Consider the following 19408-nt stretch of genomic DNA (forward strand, 5'->3'; position numbering starts at 1 on the left):
TATGGGCCCCGCCTATTCCTGCCCAGCTGAGCCTGCTTGCCATCAATTCCCTGCTCCCTGGCTCTTCCTCCAGGGACACCATGTAGAGTTAATGGGTCTGCCTGGCCACCTTAGCCCCTTCCAGTCCTCTGTGGGATGGACACCTTAGCCCCTTCCAGTCCTCTGTGGGATGGACACCCCATCCCAGGGTGTCATTTGATTGCTGTTTCTTTCAAACACAGCAGGGAGCAGGGGCAAGTTCTAGACAGTCGCCTGCTGGGAGATATTGCCGGACAGAAGGATTTGATTCTACTCACAACCCAGCTTGTGCTCTCTGCATTTAATTTCTAATAATCCCTCCCCTCACTTTCACTGGTATCTCACCTTGGAAGCTAAAGCCTCTTAGTGGCTTTTTCCCTCTTATTTTAGGATCCTGGAGTGTCTGATTTTCCCTGCTCCCTCCTCTCTCCATTCACTATCCCCTCCCACCCAGCCCCCAGTGTGGTGCCCCCCGGTCAGTTGCCTTACGGTATCAGAACTTCATCCCGGTATCTGGCCACGTACTCTATCCTCCTCTTAACGATCCTGAGGTGGTGAGCCACAGTGAGCTTCAGGGTCACGCGGGAGCTGTGGAACAGAGAGAGCAGATAGATGAGTGCAGGCCCTGCCCTCAGGCCCTCTTTTACCCAGAGGTGCGGCACTGAAAGGCTCCCTGTCCCATTCTCCACTAAGGCAGCCTCCTCCCCAGCAATACCCGGACCTTGGATGTTCTGGTTTTGGGTTAGCGGGATTGTTAGGTGACCCCTGTCTAGTGCAGAGAAGGGGAGAGTGTATCCTGCTGGCAGCGTGTGTGTCATGTCCCTTCCGCAGAAGCTAATCAACATATAGGATAACGGCCTACTACAGCTACCAACTAATGCAGCTCCCTCTTTAGCTCTAAGGGGTGCTTTATGCTGCAGAGCTGAAGGTCCAGGGTTCAAATCCCGCTGGGAACCCATGCTGGGGGACTGGAGAAGGGGCCATTACACAGGTGCTGCCGGATCCCTTTCACCCTACTCACCATACCAGAAAGGCCAGCCTTCCTCCCTGAACTCTCCACCTCACCTCACCTCACCTCCCTGGTGTGCACGGGGCTGCTCCCAGGAAACATGTTCTCCCCCTCTTGGGAGGGGAGGATGGTCCAGTCCAGTTGACACAATCTACCGCCGCCCCTCCCCCCCCCCGCAGGTTAAATGAGCCGCATGATGCTCGAGGAAGGGAATGACTCACTGTACGATGCATGGGGGTGGATTAGAGATGGCAACTTCTGCTGGGTGGGAATGAATTGCATGATTCTAAGGAGAATAGTTGCTTGCCTGGTCTATTGGTCGGGGAAGGGGAGGGATTACTAGGGCTACTGCCCCTGGGTGGGGATGAATTGCATGACACGAGAGGAGGGGACTGACCCACTGCAGATTTATGGAGGGGGGCATTGCTTACCATATCTCTAGGGGTGCACAAGTCTCCTCCAACCCTTCCTCACAGCGTCCAAAACCTGCCAGAAGTGAGACATAAAGGAGACATTGAGCTGCGTGGGCACCCTCTGCTTCCTAGCGCCCCAGAGCCCCAGATTTCAGGGGCCCCAGCCAGCGCCTCTGCACGACTGTGGGCATGACTGTGCCTTCGCAGGAAGAGGGGAGGCAGGAGGGGGAATAGACCCTATTTCTCTGCTTTGCGTGGGGCCCGAGTCTGCCACCGCAGCTGGGGGGTCAGGGGCTGCGTACCGTTCGGTTTCTTCCTTTTGTCTCTGGGCCTCGTCTTCCTCGGAGAAGCCTGCCACACACAGAGAAAGCAGCAGGGTTATAAGAGAACTCCTCAATAAAACGGGGATAACAATGAGCCAGAGGTGATTGCCATGTGGGGCCAGAGGGCAGTTTTTCCTTGTGGGAGAGTATTGTACTATGAGGCATCATGGGTAGGCATTGTGCTTTCCTATGATGCAGCCAATATAGGGCACACAGCACAACCCATAACAGGGGTCACTGGAATAATCCAGGGGTTGGAGAAACAGGGATTGCTGGTACCAGGAGCCTGCAGAGTTTATAAGCATTGCAGGAGAGAATAGAAGTGCTGTTGCTGGGTCTGGTTCTCTGCCCAGCCCAGCAGCAGTCATTGGGATATGGTGCCTTGTAGATCCCACTTCTGCCACCACACCTGCCAGCCCCAATAGGGCTGATGAAGGTCTGCCAACTTCAGGGTTCAAACACTTAGCTACATACCCACTGCAGGTCTTATTTCACCTTCTTGAGGCATTAACTCACAACAAAGTGTCCCTGGTTGACTGGGGACTGTTATGACAGTCCTAAGAGTACCAAGCACCCTGAGTTCAGAGTGCATCACTCTGCTCAGCTCTGGGTCCTTTCTGTAGGACAAGTATTCTCAACCCAGGCCCAGACTGAGTGTGCTTCTTTCTGGGAGCAAGGACTTCTCCCATGGCTCAAAATCTTCCTTTGAAGGAGCTTCTTATGCAGACCCAGCTGTCATCAGGGCCCATCCCTTTGGGGTGTGGAAGGTACTTTTCCTGCATGCCAAAGCACTTTAACCTCCCCTTACAGGGGCAGTGGGGAAGGGTGGGGCACCCTGTCATGAGCTGAAATAGGAGGGTCCAAAATGATTAAAGGCCTGGAAAGACTTCTGTATCCAGAGAGAGACTGAAAAGACTGGGACTATTTCAAGAGGGAACATGCTAGAGGTACAAAATCAATCATAGATTCATAACAGTTAAGGCTAGAAGGGACCATTGGATCATCTAGTCTGACCTACTGTATAACACTGGCCAGAAAATTTCATCCTGTATTGAGTCCAATAACTTGTGTTTGACTAAATGAAAGGTTTAGAGAAGGCACTCGCTATTCACCCTAGAGTACTGCAGGAACTCGGATATGAAATTGCAGAACTACTAACTGTGGTATTTAACCTATTGCTTAAATCAGCCTCTGTATCAGATCTCTGGAGGGTAGCTAATGTAATGCTGATTTTTAAAAAAGGTTCCAGAGGCGATCCTGGCAATTACAGGCCAGTGAGCCTAATTTCAGTATAAGGCAAATTGGTTGAAACTATAGTAAAGAACAGAATGATCAGATACATCGATGAACACGATTTGTTGGGGAAGAGTCAACACGGGTTTTGAAAAGGGAACTCATGGCTCACCAATCTACTAGAATTCTTGGAGGGGGTTGTGAGGGGTTGGACCCCCATTCCGGGGTGCCACCTGATGTACTGGGGTCCCACTGAGCCCATCTGTTCCACCAGCCTGGGCTCCCTCACCCTGTCCTGCTGCACACACACACTGGCAGGGACACACCCAGCTGTACAATCACACAGAGTCTGCAGTCAGCTCTGTTTGGGAAGACTCAGCTCAGGGATTGCCCAGCACTCAGGGGCACACACCCTCTGGAGTGTAAACCCAAAATTATATTGTCTTGTGCTGTACAGAGATCTATACAACGTAAGCTCATGACATTCTCTCCCTCCCTCAATGTGGAGGAAGATATGCATAGCTCCCCTTCCCCGCCCCCCGCCAGTTACGAATTGCACAAACTGGTTTTTAGAATAAACCAAAACCAAGTTTATTAACTAAAAAAGGTAAATTTTAAGAGATTATAGCAAACAGATCAAAGCAGATTACTGAGCAAATAAAACAAAACACGCAACCTAAGCTTAATACGCTAAATTAACTGGTTAATAGTAGCACATTCTCACCCTAAATGTTGTTTTGTGCAGGTTGCAAAGTTTCTTGAAGGTAAACTGCACTGCTTGCAGCTTAAATATCCAGGTATTCCTACCATGGGCTAGAGCTTTCTCGCCTGGGCTCAGCCCCTGCCCTCCTCCCCCACAGTTTAGTTCCTTTGTTTCTCCAGGTGTTTTCAGCAGTCTTCCTGTTTGGGCAGGGAGGTGGTGGAGAAGAACCTAGATTAACTCACTTCCAAGCCTTCAATAGGATTTGGATATGACAGGAATCCTTTGTCTCCCAGTTTGACCCCCCCGCTCCTTCCTAGTGGAAAAATACCACCAGTCCAAAATGATGTCCAGTACCAGGTGACATGATCACATGACCCTGCAGTGTCAAAGCAGCATCCCAGGAAACTTCTCAGGAAGGAGGAAGTTTAGTATCTTCAAAGTCCTAATGGCCCATCCAGGCTGATTGCCTACTGTTTGGTGGGCATTCCCCTGGTGCAATCACTTTTGTAATTGATACAGAGCCCATATTCCTAACTTCAGATACAGAAATGATACATCCATCCAAATAGGATAATCACATTCAGTAAATCAGAACCTTTCCAATGGTATCTCACATGACCCATCTTGCATAAAACATACCTTAGTTATGCCATATTCATAGAACAATATTTCTATGAAGAATATAGGGCGTAATGTCACAGGGGTGAAGAAGCATGTGGACAAGGGCTATCCAGTGGATATAGTGTTCCTGAACTTTCAGAAAGCCTTTAATAAGATCCCTCCCCAAAGGTTCTTAAGCAAAGTAAGTTGTCAGGGGATAAGAGGGAAGGTCTTCTCATGGACCAGTAACTGGTTTTAAAGATAGGAAACAAAAGGTAGGAATAAATGGTGAGTTTTTGGAAGAGAGATAAATAGCAAGGTCCCCCAAGGATCTGTACTGGGACCAGAGTTGTTCAACATATTCATAAATGATCTAGAAAAGGGGGGAAACAGCGAAGTGGCCAGATTTGCAGATGATACAAAACTAAAGATCGTTCAATCCAAAGCTGAATATGCCCTCCTTGTTCCTAGATGTAGAACTCTGTGTTGGGCTGTATGAAAACATATTTTGTTTGAATGGGCCCCATTTGCCAAACAAACTCTCCAGAACTCTCTGTATGACTGCCCTGTCCTCATCGTTATTTCCCATTCTGCCAATCTTTGTGTCATCAGCACATTTTTATCAGCAGCAATTTTATATTTACGTCCAAGTCATTGATAAAAATATTGAATAGCATCAGACCTAGTACTGATCCCTGCAGAGCCCCATTAGAAACACCCACATTCGATGAGCCCTTTGACAATTACTTTTTGAGATCTGTCAGTTAGCCATTAGCCTGGTCTCAATCCATGTAACCTGTGCTCCATTGATATTGTATAGTGCTAATTTTTTAATCCAAATGTCCTGCGGTACTTGAATGCATAAACAGGGGAATCTCAAGTTGGAGGAGAGAGGTTATTTTACCTCTGTATTTGGCACTGGTGCAACCACTGCTGGAATCCTGTGCCCAGTTCTGGTGTCTAACATTCAGGAAGGACGTTGATATATTGCAGAAGGTTCAGAGAAGAGCCATAAGAATGATTAAAGGATTAGAAAACATGCCTTGCAGTGATAGCCTCTAGGAGCTCAGTCAATGTCGCTTAAAGAGGTTAAGGGTGGTTTGATGAAAAGTCTATAAATACCTACATGGGGAACAAATCATTACAAATGGGCTCGTCAGTCTAGCAGAGAAAGGTCTAACATGTCCAATGGCTGGAAGTTGAAACTAGACAAATTCAGACTGGAAATAAGGCGTCCATTTTTAACAGTGAGAGGAATTAACCATTGGTACAATTTACCAATTGACAAAACATTAGCACACTTCCAGCCTTCTGGAATTCCCTCAGGAATTCTAAATTTGTTAAAAAATTCATGTCAGTGGGCCAATAACCTCCTGAGCCAGCTCTTTGAGGACTCTTGGGTGTAGATGATCCGAGCCTGCTGATTTAAAAATACTTATGTTTGGTTCCTGCATTCAGCTGGAATCAATCCAGCCTTTCCCTTTCTCTAGGATTCTCACTTACCTCAGATCTGGTGAGCCTCAGCACAGCATACAAGATGAGAACCAGAAGTGTGACTCTCAGGATCTCTGCGCAGGGGGTCATTTCCCTGGGCTCAGACACTGTGGAAGCAGAGAAAGCACTAGAGACACTCTTAAACCAGCAGCAAGTACCCAGGCTACACCTGACGGCAGATTGCTGCTCTGGCATCTGGCAGGCGCTGATGTCGTCTCTAGGTCAGAATGGGGCTGCCCTCCTGCAATCTCCCTCTAGCCTGTGAGCTGTCAATGCTGTGCTTACATCAGGAGATAGGATGTGGCAACAGCCCAAGGGGGCTGAGCTGCTGAGCTCAGAACTAGGCAGGAGAGAGGGCATCAGATTTCCCAGGAAAACCCTGGGTCTTTTCCAAGCTTTATGACTCTCAAGCCCCCAGGCAAGGGACATTTTTTCCCTACTTGTGAAGCAGAATCTCCCAGCCTGAAGTGATAATCTAGTGCAGAAAAACTTTCATGGTATCGCCTGCCCAAGCATTCCAAAACCATGAGCTGGGCCCCACCAAAATCATGAGATTGACTTCAAAATAACGATATCTTAAAAAAAAAAATTCATCTGGGGAACTCTTCATTTGCCTTCTGGTGTCTGAGCTGCTAGGGTGCACTCAATTTACATTTTCCAGCTTCTCTTTGCAACCATGAGGGCTTAAAATGTGCTAACAAATAAAATAAAATAAAATAAAAAGCAGAGATTCTCAGATAAATCACTTGATTCCAGCAGTGGGAGCTTTAAGAAAAGCACCCTATATCATGAGATAATAAAGAGCCCTACCTTTTATTTAACACTTTCAGTCAGTGGATCTTTAAGCACTTTACAAAGGAGGTCTGTAGCATTAGCCCCCTTTTAGAGATGGGAAACTGAGGCACAGAGAAGAACAGTGACTTACCCAAGGTCACCCAGCAAGACAGTAGCAGAGACAGGACTAGCACTTAAGTCTCCTGAGTTCCGTCTAGTGCTCTATCCACTAGGCCACAGTGCATTTGAAGTAAGGGGTCATAGTCAGTACATTCCTGTGGTGTGTGGTGATTATTTTGGGCTCTCCCAATGCCATAGTTGTTGAAGTGACACATTTTGACCTGTGACCCGTGCTGGCACAGGGGCATCATTGTTAAAACGAGTTTCTCACAGCAGGCTCTTGTTAGGCCTGAACACAAGTTAACTGGAACATGTCTCCGAGGTCCCCATGGGAAAGTTTAAAAGCCACTGAAGGCCTTGCAGTGCACTGACATACTGGGATTTTCAGAAAGCCTTTGACAAGGTCCCTCCCCAAAGGCTCTTAAGCAAAGTGAGCTGTCATGGGATAAGAGGGAGGGTCCTCTCATGGATCAGTAACTGGTTAAAAGATAGAAAACAAAGGGTAGGAATAAATAATCCATTTCTCAGAATGGAGAGAGGTAAATAGTCGTTGTGACGTTGTGCAGTCTATATGGTTTTATAAAAACATGATAATAAGTGAATATAATGTAACTGGGATAGTTTTATAAAGATTTGATCATAAGTGAATATAATGCAACTGGGATATGCTTCATGCAAAAGGTCTCTTGTAAGGTATCATTACAAAGCTCATAATCTACTGAGTGTGATCATCCTATTTGTAGAAATGTACCACTCTTGTATCTAAAACTAGAAATATAAAACATAACTCTGAGGGCCTATTGTAATTATGTAAAGTGTGGGCCATTAATGATGGTTTGGAATCTTGATGACTCCCATTAACCAGGACCATCGTCTGCAGATGGCTGTGTTTACCTGTTAGTCTTCCTGTATATGTGTGTGCTGGCAAGTGGGCAATGAAGTCTTGCAGTGACATGTGATCATGTCACCTGAACTGGAATCCATCTTTAACCTGGTTCTTTTCCAGTGAGGGGGGGGGGTGGAAACCCAGAGGGACAAAGGGTTCCCGCCTTATGCAAAAGATATATAAAGGGGTGGAAGAGAACAAAGGGAGAGAGGAGCCATCATGAAGAATCCCCTAGCTATCACCTGAGCTGGAATAAGAGCTGTACCAGGGGAAAGAATTGTGCCCAGGCCTGGAAGGTGTCCAGTCTGAGAAAAAGCTTACTGAAGCATCTCTGAGGGTGAGATTATCTGTATTCAGTTTGATTAGACATAGATTTGCGCATTTTATTTTATTTTGCTTGGTGACTTACTTTGTTCTGTCTGTTACTACTTGGAACCACTTAAATCCTACTGTCTGTATTTAATAAAATCACTTTTTATTTAGTAATTTACTCAGAGTATGTATTAATACCTGGGGGAGCAAACAACTGTGCATATCTCTCTATCAGTGTTATAGAGGGCGAGGGCGAACAATTTGAGTTTACTCTGCATAAGCTTTATGCAGGGTAAAACGGATTTATCTGGGTTTAGACCCCATTGGGAGTTGGGCATCTGAGTGCTAAAGACAAGCAAACTTCTGTAAGCTGTTTTCAGGTAAACTTGCAGCTTTGGGGCAAGTGATTCAGACCCTGGGTCTGTGTTGGAGCAGACGGGAGTGTCTGGCTCAGCAAGACAGGGTGCTGGAGTCCTGAGCTGGCAGGGAAAACAGGAGCAGAGGTAGTCTTTGCACATCGGGTGGCAGCTGCCAAGGGGGTTTCTGTGATCCAACCCGTCACAGTGGTGTCCCCCAATGGTCTGTACTGGGACCAGTCCTATTCAACATATTCATCAATGATCTGGAAAAAGGGGTAAACAGTGAGGTGGCAAAATTTGCAGACAATACAAAACTATTCAGGATAGTTAAGTCCAAAGCAGACTGTGAAGAGTTATAAAGTGATCTCATAAAATTGGATGACTGGGCAACAAAATGGCAGAAGAAATTCAAGGTTGATAAATGCAAAGTAATGCACATTGGAAAGCTTACTCCCAACTATACAGATAAAATCATGGGGGCTAAATTAGCCGTTGCCACTCAACAAGAGCTCTTGGAGGCATTGTGGATAGTTCTCTGAAAACATCCACTCAATCAGCAGTGGCAGTCAAAAAAGGAAACAGAAAGTTGGGAATCATTAGCAAAAGGATAGATAACAAGACAGAAAAATATCCTATTGCCTCTATATAAATCCATGGTACACCCAGATCTTGAATACCGCGTGCAGATGTGGTCTCCCCATCTCCAAAAAAGATATCTTGGAATTGGGAAAGGTTCAGAAAAGGGCTATTAAAATGAGTAGGGGTATGGAACAGCTTCTGTATGAGGAGACATTAATAAGACTGGGACTATTCAGCTTGGAAAAGAGATGACTAAGGGGGGATATGATTGAGGTCTATAAAATCATGACTGGTGGTGAGAAAGTAAACAAAGAAGTGTAATTTACTCCTTCTCATAACACAAGAACTAGCGGTTACCAAATGAAATTAATAGGCAGCAGGTTGAAAACAAACAAAAGAAGTATTTCTTCACACAACGCGCAGTCAACCGGTGGAACTCCTTGCCAGAGGATGTTGTGAAGGCCAAGACTATAACAGGGTTCAAAAAAGAACTAGATAAGTTCATGAAAGATAGGTCCATCAATGGCTATTAGCCAAGATGGGCAGGGATACAATATCATGCCCTGAGTGTCCCTAGGCTCTGTTTGCCAGAAGCTGGGAATGGGCAATGGGGGGTGGATCACTTGATGATTACCTGTTCTGTTCATTCCCTCTGAAACACCTGGTATTGGCCACTGTGGGAATACACGATAGTGGGCTAGCTGGACCATTGGTCTGACTCAGTATGGTCATTCTTATGTTACTGCTGTTCAGTCTCCTTGATATCTGTGATGTCATAATCCTGCTCAGTTCTCCACTCTTCCATGAAGTGTGGATGGAAAGACAGGGTAGAGGTCACATGCTGAGCTGGGCCTGTAAGAGCAACCTGTGTTCAGCCAGAGAGGGGCTCCTGGGAGAGCAGAGTCAGTGATCCGTTAAAGAGCTGGAGACCAGGGCCTGGCCTGAGTGTAACCCACCAAACTTGGATTACACCCGTACCCGTAATAATTCCATTTTATTGCAGGAACGGGGAGCAGGTTCAGTCTGTTCTGACAGCGGATCTCCCACCTGTGGATAACAACACAAATATGCAAATTGGGACAGATGGAGATGCCGGTACCCTGAGTTGCTCCGATTTGGAGGAAAGACATCACAGTGTAGTAAAGCTGCTCAGACTAAACAAAAAATTCCTTGCGTTGATAAGAAGACAATTTGTGGGTTAACTAACATGCCTCATAAATCTAAACATGCTCTTATCACTACAGCAATTCAGCACATATCAGTAAAAGAAAAATAGTATACAACATACAGATTTCTTCAGTACTGAAAGGTACATGGGCCACTAATCCTATGCATTTAAAGCATGCGCTGCTTATTTGGCATTTATGTCCTCACACCCTCCTGAGCTGAGCAAGCAGCAAGCACCCTGTTCTTTGAATAGGCTGGGATCCTTCTCCTGGCAGTTATCTGCTTGCTGCAGGTAGTCAAAGCAGGCCTGCGAACATAAGCCCTCAGGGCAGAGATCTTCACCGCCCCTCCCATACGGCTGTCTCCCTCTGGGGCTGGCTGAACTGGCGGAACAGGTTGGCACCCCCTTTTTTTTAAATTTAGGAGTGGAATTGGCCATCCGCCCTTGGAGATGCCCTACTGAGCATGTGTGACCCAAAGCAGCCCTACAGTGTAGAGGGTCACAGCCTTAGCTATGAGGGCCCCAGTGACGACTATCATACAGACCAAAAAAAAATTATTAGAGAGTGAACAGTGTCGTGAAAATTGGATCCAGATTTCAACTTCCCCACAACTGGAGGGATGTTGAGGCCCAGGGATGGAATTCCCTCCTGTGCAGCATGGCCGTTGAGAGAAATTGTTGACCTAGGCGAAGGGGGTGTGATATCCATGCCAAGTTTTCTCCATCCTCAAAAACAACTTTTTTTTTAAAAAAAAATCAACAAATACACAAATCAAACTTTGAATGAAATAAGGTTACAAATGGATCCTCCACTGCATTCTTTTCACTTATAGAATGCTCTTCCTCAGAGATTCTCAAAGAAAAAAAAATTATTAAAGTTAATGTTAAAAAGTTATATAGTACACAGGTTAAGAAAAGCATGTCTATATATCTGGGTGTAGTGCTTAGATTATCCACAAATACAAAGTTTGTTTTAAAAGCCATAAGATACATATTGTGCATAATCAGCAATAACCCAAATATAGGTGAATAAATTTAACAATACAGTTTAGATATTAGCATCCAAGTATTCAGGTACATCCCTTATGAAAAGTTGTACAGTGAGTTGGCTGTAGAAAGCAAATAAAGGAATGAGTGGAAGACTGTCCCTCAGTAATTGAGAATTTAGGGTAGGTTGCCCATTTAGAAAATTCAATCCCTGGGGAAAGTATTTCAGTTATTTTCCCGACTGCGCTTCTCATCGGCACTCCAGCTCATCCCTCCTGGTATTGCCAATGTCCGGTCATGAGTTCTATGTAAAACTAGACTTTCAAAATATATCCTGAATCATCACCCACTGCATCATAGACCTGATCTAACGCACTCTTAAATCAATGGAAAGACTCACGTGGCTTTCAGTGGACGTTAGCTGTCTGTGCTTATAGATTTGTCTGACAACTTATCCTGTAAAGACCTTGGGGGCAGGGGCATTCTTTTCTCCATGTTTTTCTTGGCACATTCTCCATTCAGAAGCCTGACTCAGTCTCCTAGCTAGTGTTTCCCTGGCAGCATCAACAAATGTTGAGACATTTTCCACCCAAAAGCATATCTTTAAGATCTTTGATCGGAACTCTGTCAGGATCACTTACCAATGAGAAAAAGCTAATAAAAGTGTCCAACAAACCACCTGCTGCAGAATTGGGTTGTGCCTCAACACATTTCTAATTATTCCGAAATGCACAGCTTATCTTATTACTAAACAAGCTTCCAAATCTCTTTAGCCAAAGTAGGTCAGAACAAAAATAATTCTTTCCATTAGACTCCTCCTTTTCTGGCATTACATGTGAGGATTAGAGGATCTTCCCAGTTTCTTCCTGCACCCGCATCCAAAGGGACATCTTTAATTGTCTCTGCTGCTGATGCTCACATCTGGAAGAGCAGCAGGAAGGAAACACCTGGGTCTCCACATTGGAGAAAAAGTGCCCAGAGTGGCAAAGGCAGCACTGGTAAATCTCTTCCCATATAAAAGGGACTCTAAGTCCTGGGTTGGTTCTGTAAGCCCTGGAAGGGAATGGGAAGGGCCAGGGAGTTGGCACTAATCGCTAAGGAGGACGTGCTAGAGACTTTCTGAAGAACCAGGTTTGTTTGACAGGACTGTTTGCCCTTAGACTGGATCTGGAGTGAAGGGCCTGGGTGAGGAGACATCCCTGGGGAAGTCCATTTAATTAGGCCAGTGATTCCTATGCAGAGTCACCTGATTTCAAAATTCACTCTCATGCACATAGCCCTCAGCCAAAGGGTGTGGGGTTTGAGGTTGAGAGGTTCTGTAAGAGGGGGTACATAGAAACATGAGGCTTTAGCTCTACTCCCATGCTTTTCTTCCTAGCATTAACTGCTGCAACTCTGGATATGCTGGTTATCCATATAAGTACTCAAGAGGAGTTCTCAGAGACTGGAGTGAGGGGGCTGACCACCCCACACATACACCCCATTCACGCACCGGGTGCTTTTCTTGCCATCCAAACAGCGTAGCTGAGGCAGGCAGCCTCTTCCAGCCTTACGTGATGGGCACAGAGACTACCCAGGGTCTCTCTGGATGGTTTTGATCAGATGTATTTATTGGTTATGCTGCCCAGGCCCCTCCCATCTTTTCCCTTTTGGTGGACAGAAGAAGAATTGAAAGGACAAAAATTGACTTGCCAAAACAATGCTGCCTACAGCAAACCCTGACTTTGGGCCCGTGTTTCCGCCTGGTTAAAAATGGCAACAGAGCAATAAACTGAAGAGAAAACAGCTAACAAGGAGTCCGGTGGCACCTTAAAGACTAGCAGATTTATTTGGGCATAAGCTTTCGTGGGTAAAAAACCCACTTCTTCAGATGCAGCTAATGATGTTAATCACATTAGAAAATCAGACACTGTCATTTGAGTATTGTCTTCTCCCACAACTGCCCCATAGAGAGCCATAAAGCTATTTATGATTTGTATTACTGTAGCATTTAGGAGCCTCAGTTACGGACCAGGTCCTCATTGTGCTAGGCGCTGTACAAACACAGAACAAAAAGATGGTTCCTTTCTCACCCTAAATGACATGATGGATTTCCTTAGAAGAGACCCTACCTGAGTCCTTATCCTTTGCACTGCCACAAGGAATGGGCATGTTTCCATCCAGTGTTTATCTCTTTGCTGATTCTGGTAAGAGTCATGGGAACATCATAAAGGAGAACATTAATTACAGAGCTCACAAGAACATATTCCCATTGTCCTTTCACAATGTCTATAACCCTAATGATGCTGCCCCACCTATTCTTAAAGGATTTGTTTTCAAAGGGCAGAATTCACCTCATTCAGGCATTTTCCTTTCTTTTTCTCTGAAGGTTTTATCTGTCAGAAGCCAAACGTTGGAAATCAAGAAATTAATTAAGGCTTCTGAACACTAGACCTGGGTAACATTTTTTTGACTAGATGGTTTTTTGGTGTGTCCCCTCCCCCCCCCCCCCCCCAAAAACAAAGAAAACAAACACAGAGCATTTTTGTCAAATTTATCAACTCAAAATGATTTTTTCCCCAAGTTCATTTTGATTAATTTCAAAACGTTTTGATTAACTTGAAACAAACAGAAAATGCTCAAATTCTGTTCAAATCTACTTGAAACGATTTAGTTGATTCAAAATGAAATGCTTTCAAGTTTTTTGATTTGACAAAAAATAGCAAAAAAAAACCCTGGTTTTGGTTCAAATTTACCTGGATTTCTATTTTCCCCTGGATTCCCAGGATCAATCAATCCATTATTTGCTCAGCGCTACTGTACATGGAGCTATTGAAATGCCTGGTTTTGCCTTTTAGGTCCAGGTTTCCAGTGAGCTGGCTTCGTGATGGGAATTTTTGGAGGCCACGCCCTTCCTGACACTTTAATCCTTATGCTTGGATTCTAGTGGTCTCTGAACTACCCTCTGAAGAGACTGAATAAAAACTGCTGCACAAACAGGTGTTACCAGAGACTGGAGTTTCTTGAAGCCGCTGGCAAACTTATTTTCTCTTTTGTGGGTAAGTTTCTTAAATTCTTGCCTGCTGTCAGTAAGCGAATTCATGTTAATCTAACGTTTACTACCAAAAACCTGCTGAGAAGAAGCAATATAAAGAACTGACCCATAATGCCCCATAGTTTACTAGGAGAGGGCACCTGTGCATGTATTGTATTATAGAGGGACAATTAGTACACCGGACCCTCACTAGAACGCGGGATTTGGGATCCATGCGCGGTACCGCGTTAACGCAGGGACCGCGTTAAAATGAATTGCAATTAAAGTAATTAAATTTGGGATCCATGGTCGCAAATGCGTTATATGCGAATTTGCGCTATATAGATGCGCATTCTAGCGAGGGTCCGGTGTATCTCCATTCTTTAATGTTGCGGTCAAGGTTCCATTAAATGTCTTATTTACATCTTCCCTTATGACTTGGCATAGCAAAAAATGCGTTGGGCCTCAGTGTTCATAATGCCTCTCAGGCTATATGCAAAATTTTGTTTCTGAAAGCATGAAGAAAACTGTTTAAACAGTGTTAGATATAAAGGTGCTTTAAAATATTGGATTCAAGGTGTCCAGTGTGGTTCTGGATCCCTATATCTTAAAAATGGCTTGTTGTTAACTCTTCAAACTCCCCAAGCATGACCTGCTTAAAAAAATGCCGTTACGTTGGGTACTTTAATTTTATTGATATTTTGTGTGTGTGCGTAAAATATAGCGTGATATTTTCAAAAGCATCTAACCGACAGGAGCACTGAGTTTCGGCTCCTCAGTGCCTAAGTCATTTCTGAAAATGGGACTTAGGCTGCTAAGTCATTTAGGTGCTGTTGAAAATTTTACCCATAATAATAAATAATAATAATAATATACATTTTCAAAGAGAGTAGCCATTGTTGGTGCCTCCGTTTTTAGGTGCCCAACTTAAGACACGGCCAAAATTTTCAAAGAGGCCCATCAGTCCATATTTACAGTGTAATTTTCAAAAGCTCCTAAAGTGATTTATGGAGCACAAATCCCATTGACAGCAAAAAAAAGTTTCAATGGGATTTGTGTGCACTGTAGGAACATGGTCCATATTTGGGCTGAGTGAACTATGGTTTTAAATTGACTTTGGCTACGATCATGAGAAATGGGCCCAAAGCATGTGACCAAAAGAAATGGACTCACGAGAAAGCAGGATTGTGTGTGTTAAACTTTGTAGTGACCCTTTGCAATACCAGTGTTCGCTTATTTAAGGTTTGGGAAATAAAAAAACATGGTTAATTGGCAGGGCCGGCGCAACTCATTAGGCGACCTAGGCGGTCGCCTAGGGTGCTACAATTTGGGGGGCGGCGACTGCGGCGGTATTTCGGCGGCGGGACCTTCCGCCGCCTCTGTGGGGGGCGGCCTTTCGGGGCGGGACCTTCCACCGCCTAGGGCAGAAAAGCTGGCGGCGCTCCTGTTAATTGGGCAGCAGATGCAGTAAATTATTGGTTAGAAATGCTTAGTCCAGTAGCTGGAAAAAATATGGCAAAGTGAGAAAAGGGGAAAACCTTCAAGACAGCAGAGTGCAGCCCTAAAACTGCTTCAGCTGACTTTAGCTCCAGTCCAATAACGACATCATTTGTTCATTAAAGTGTATAAAAAAAGCAAGGCGTTCTAGGGGTTCTTTGGCAGAGCTTTTCCTTTCTCCTCTGGAATCATGCCATGATGGGAAAGTGTCTCCAGACCTGATGCAGTTATGAATATCTGGCCAATGCTTATAACTGAATTGTTCCTAGGATATATAGTATAAGGGTGTATATGCTTATATTGATATTTTGGATGCAAACAACACCAACATTAATAGAGGAATGCTTGTGTGAAAACTGAGTCATGGTAAATCTTAGGTGCATGTTGAGAATAATTTTCCTAAGTCACTCAGGCGGGTCCAAAAATCATCCCATTAAGTGCCTAAATATGGATTCAAAATGCCTCTTAAAGGGGCCTGATCTTTCAGACGGCTCATTGTTTTCTGAAAACTGGGCCCCATTCATCTCACCAGAAAACAGAGGCACCCAAAATCACTAATCTCTTTTGAAAATTTAGACTATGGATAACATTTTTCAAAAGGGCCCCTAAGTGATTTAGGAGCCTAAATCCCAACGAAGTTCAATGGAACTTACAGTTATATGGAATGTAGGAACCTAAGTATTTAAAACACATGTTTATTAGCATCCTTTGCCAATGCTAGCGAGTTCTGTCACAGATGCTGGCATGTAAAGTATCCTAAATATTAATACTTGCAAGACAGATGGGGAATGACCATATTATAAAGATCGGCACCATCCACAGCAAGAAACTTCTTCAGTGGGTGGAGCCTGAGGAAAGTACCAATGCTTTCCTTCCTCCTTTCCAACCCAACCCTGGAAGTGCCTTGAAACACTACCTATGGTGCATGCATTTGAGCTAATGGATATTAATCCTCCATCACCCTGTCCTGGCATGGAGTTGGCAAGGCTCTGCCCTTAGTTTGCCTCTTTTCTAGCCAAACATATGCCTCTCTCCCTAGCCATTCTGGCTGAGCGGTTTGTCCCCACTGGCCCCCATTTGCATCTGTACACTGGGAAGGAGCGTACCTGGGTTCCCATGAACACCTGGCAGCATTTGACTATGTACCTCTCCTTCCTATTCCCAGGCGAGGTGGACATGCTCACCTGTTTCCATCTCAAGTAGCCCCCTGGGACTGGATCGCTTTGTATTCTCCCAGGCTATGTTTGTTGAAGGTTAGCAACCCAGTGAATCGCTACGGGGTTTTTACATAGAGGGGAAACATTCAAACCACATGGCTGCAGGTGCAGTAAATAATGTGGTGGTGGTGCTTTTCTTAGCATGTAGGATGAGTTACCCCCTTCCCTACAACTCAAGTAGAATATCTATAGGGTGGCACACATCCCTTCTATGATTTGTTCCATCACACTTGAACATGTGGCATGCTCTTTTACCTTCCCTGAGGAGCAGTTTGCACATGCATGCAATCGGGGGTGGAGGGGGGACTCAGCTATACCATTATGGTAGCCCAACCTCCATGCACACTTGGGGACCAGTCCATGATGATTCACCAGCTGAGTGACATTAATATCATTTGAACAATGGGGTTTGAATTTTGGTAGGCTTCCTGTTCCACTTTCACGTCCGTAACCGCTCCGCCCTGCAGCAGCACGTCCACTTGCTGTTGATCGTTGCCCTGTGCGGCGATGCCCTCAGCCTTCATCTGGAAGTGTTCGTCCCACACCACCCCCGTCCTGCAGCTCTTCAGCACCCACGCTCTCCTCACGCGGGATCCTAGTTCTGGCAGGTCAGTCATTCTGTTCCCATGGCTGTGACCCTGTTGAGCTCTCTGGGGGGAGATGGAGGACATGACAGGATAAAAGTATATAAAATAATGAATGGTAGATAAGTCCCCTCTTTGTCAGTCAGTCTTCACAATGGGTAATCCCCATGGCAACAGGAGGCAGGCTGGTCTTAGGAAGAACTCTCCCTGTATTCTCTGCCTCCAGGCTGTGCATGGGGCAGACTGCAGGTTTCCCTTCGGAGAAGCACTTTCACTGGGGCTTTTAAAGCTTTGTCTCGGTTTCTTCATTGGGGTCAAGGATTTTCTCCTCAAAATGGCTCTCGGAGCAGGTTGGAAAGATAGCACCTGCCCTGGCCTCTCCTCTCAGAAATGCCACAGTAAAGGGCATTGCTCGTCCCCCACATACTCGCCTGCCGGGATCCTAGGGCAAAGGCCAAGCTCCCAGCTGGCCTGTGGGCAAAGTCCAGACCCAGAGAAATGAGCAGGCCATGTGGGAGCTCCCCTCACTTAGACCAAGCCAGAATCAGTGATGTGGAACCAGTGGTTGATCAGAACATTCCCAGACATTAGCTCCCTTATTCCCACAACTTGCAGAGCCAGGACCAAAAGGGTGGGCAGTCCCGTCCCCCCCCCCCCCCCCCCCCCGCTCCCCACACTAATCCAGGTGCCCTTTAGGCCAGTGTATGTCATCTTTTTAAGCCTATTTTTCAGTTGAAAAATAGCCACCAATGACGACTCCTCCCTCTGCCCAGTTCCCCTACATTACAAAACTTGGCTCCACTACTCTGCAGAGCTTTCAGGACGGTTTCACTGATGTCTCCTGAATCTTGGGGAAGGCAAGATCCTCCCGGACAACCAGGAGGAAGGACTTCCTGCTTCCAGCCACCCCTCCCACAAGCTGTCCTACCTGCAAAGCCTCCACTGCCTGGAAAGGTGCCAGCTCCTGCAACCTTCCTGGTACCAGAGGATCATTCGTCTCCCCTGGCTCCAGCTCACTCCTCATTCCGTGCGGTCAGCCCCGACTCAGCTGCACTCAGCAGTATGGGATGCAGTGATTGAGATCCTCTGCCCAGGGAGATGGACCGAGCTCCTGTCCCCTTCCAGCCTCCTGGAGTCCCACAGGAGGTTCTGAAGGGAGACATGCAGGACGCAAGCCTGCAAACTGTCCTTTCAGTCCCCCTGGTAAAACACCCTCCTCCTTCACATCAGATGGAATGAGGGGCCCAGGGACTGGAGGATATTACTCACTATCAGCTCTTCAAGGGACAGTGAAATTTCTAGACTTCCTGGAAATCAGAATATCCTACTGCCTTCAAAACGCCAAACATTAGCACACATCTTCTAAGATAAAATCTCTGCCTTGGCTCCTGGGCTAGTTGGTCTTATGTGTGGATACCCGTCACAATTCTTGTTTCCTTCCAGCCAGCAATTACAGGAAATCATTATATAAAGGTCTTGGTCTACAGCCAATAGTAGCATCTCTTGGTGAATTCATTCTTAGGATTATTTAGCCACTTCCTGATGTTGGGTCCAGAGAAGCTTGTCATCAGTACAGATATCAGAACACGTGAAGCGGGACCAGATCTGAACTCCAATATGGCTCGGGGGACGTGGCCCAAGGGAGGAGACATACAAAAAAACAATTGTATGGGTGAAGAAATCACACATAGCTTATGAGGTGGTCTGGAAGGCTGTATATGATCTTCCATCCGCATCGTCTCAAAACACTGTAGAGCGGACACCCTGACCCATGCTGCTGCAGCAGTTGGTAGAAAGGTGTTATGGAACAGGGTGTCCCAGTAAGCTTATAAATTGTTTTTCACTTCTACATGCGATAGTGGAATCTTCCTCTCTTCTTAGGGATGATCTACTGCATTCTAAACTCCCACCTTGAAGACTGTCTGACATAGAATTTTCCCTTTTCAGTCCCTGCGATGAAGTGGGAATGTCCTTAATGTTTTCTCTGAATACTGTCTGGGTGCCTCAGTCTCCCCTAGATATTTCTTAAGTATCTAGGTGGTGGGATAAGGGTGTGTGATTGTTGCAGAGCCTTAGAGGGCCAGTGTGATGCTGTCTGCACAGAGAATGGCCAACACCC

At 45.6% G+C, this 19408-nt stretch overlaps 1 pseudogene; it reads left to right on the forward strand.

Annotated features, from left to right (window-relative positions):
- Positions 1-13844: 13844 nt before the first annotated feature.
- On the forward strand, positions 13845-17304 carry LOC135889216 (transmembrane protein 45B-like; annotated as a pseudogene).
- Positions 17305-19408: the final 2104 nt, after the last annotated feature.

This window comes from Emys orbicularis, chromosome 15, assembly GCF_028017835.1.
Source record: "Emys orbicularis isolate rEmyOrb1 chromosome 15, rEmyOrb1.hap1, whole genome shotgun sequence".
Lineage (NCBI taxonomy): Eukaryota > Metazoa > Chordata > Testudines > Emydidae > Emys > Emys orbicularis.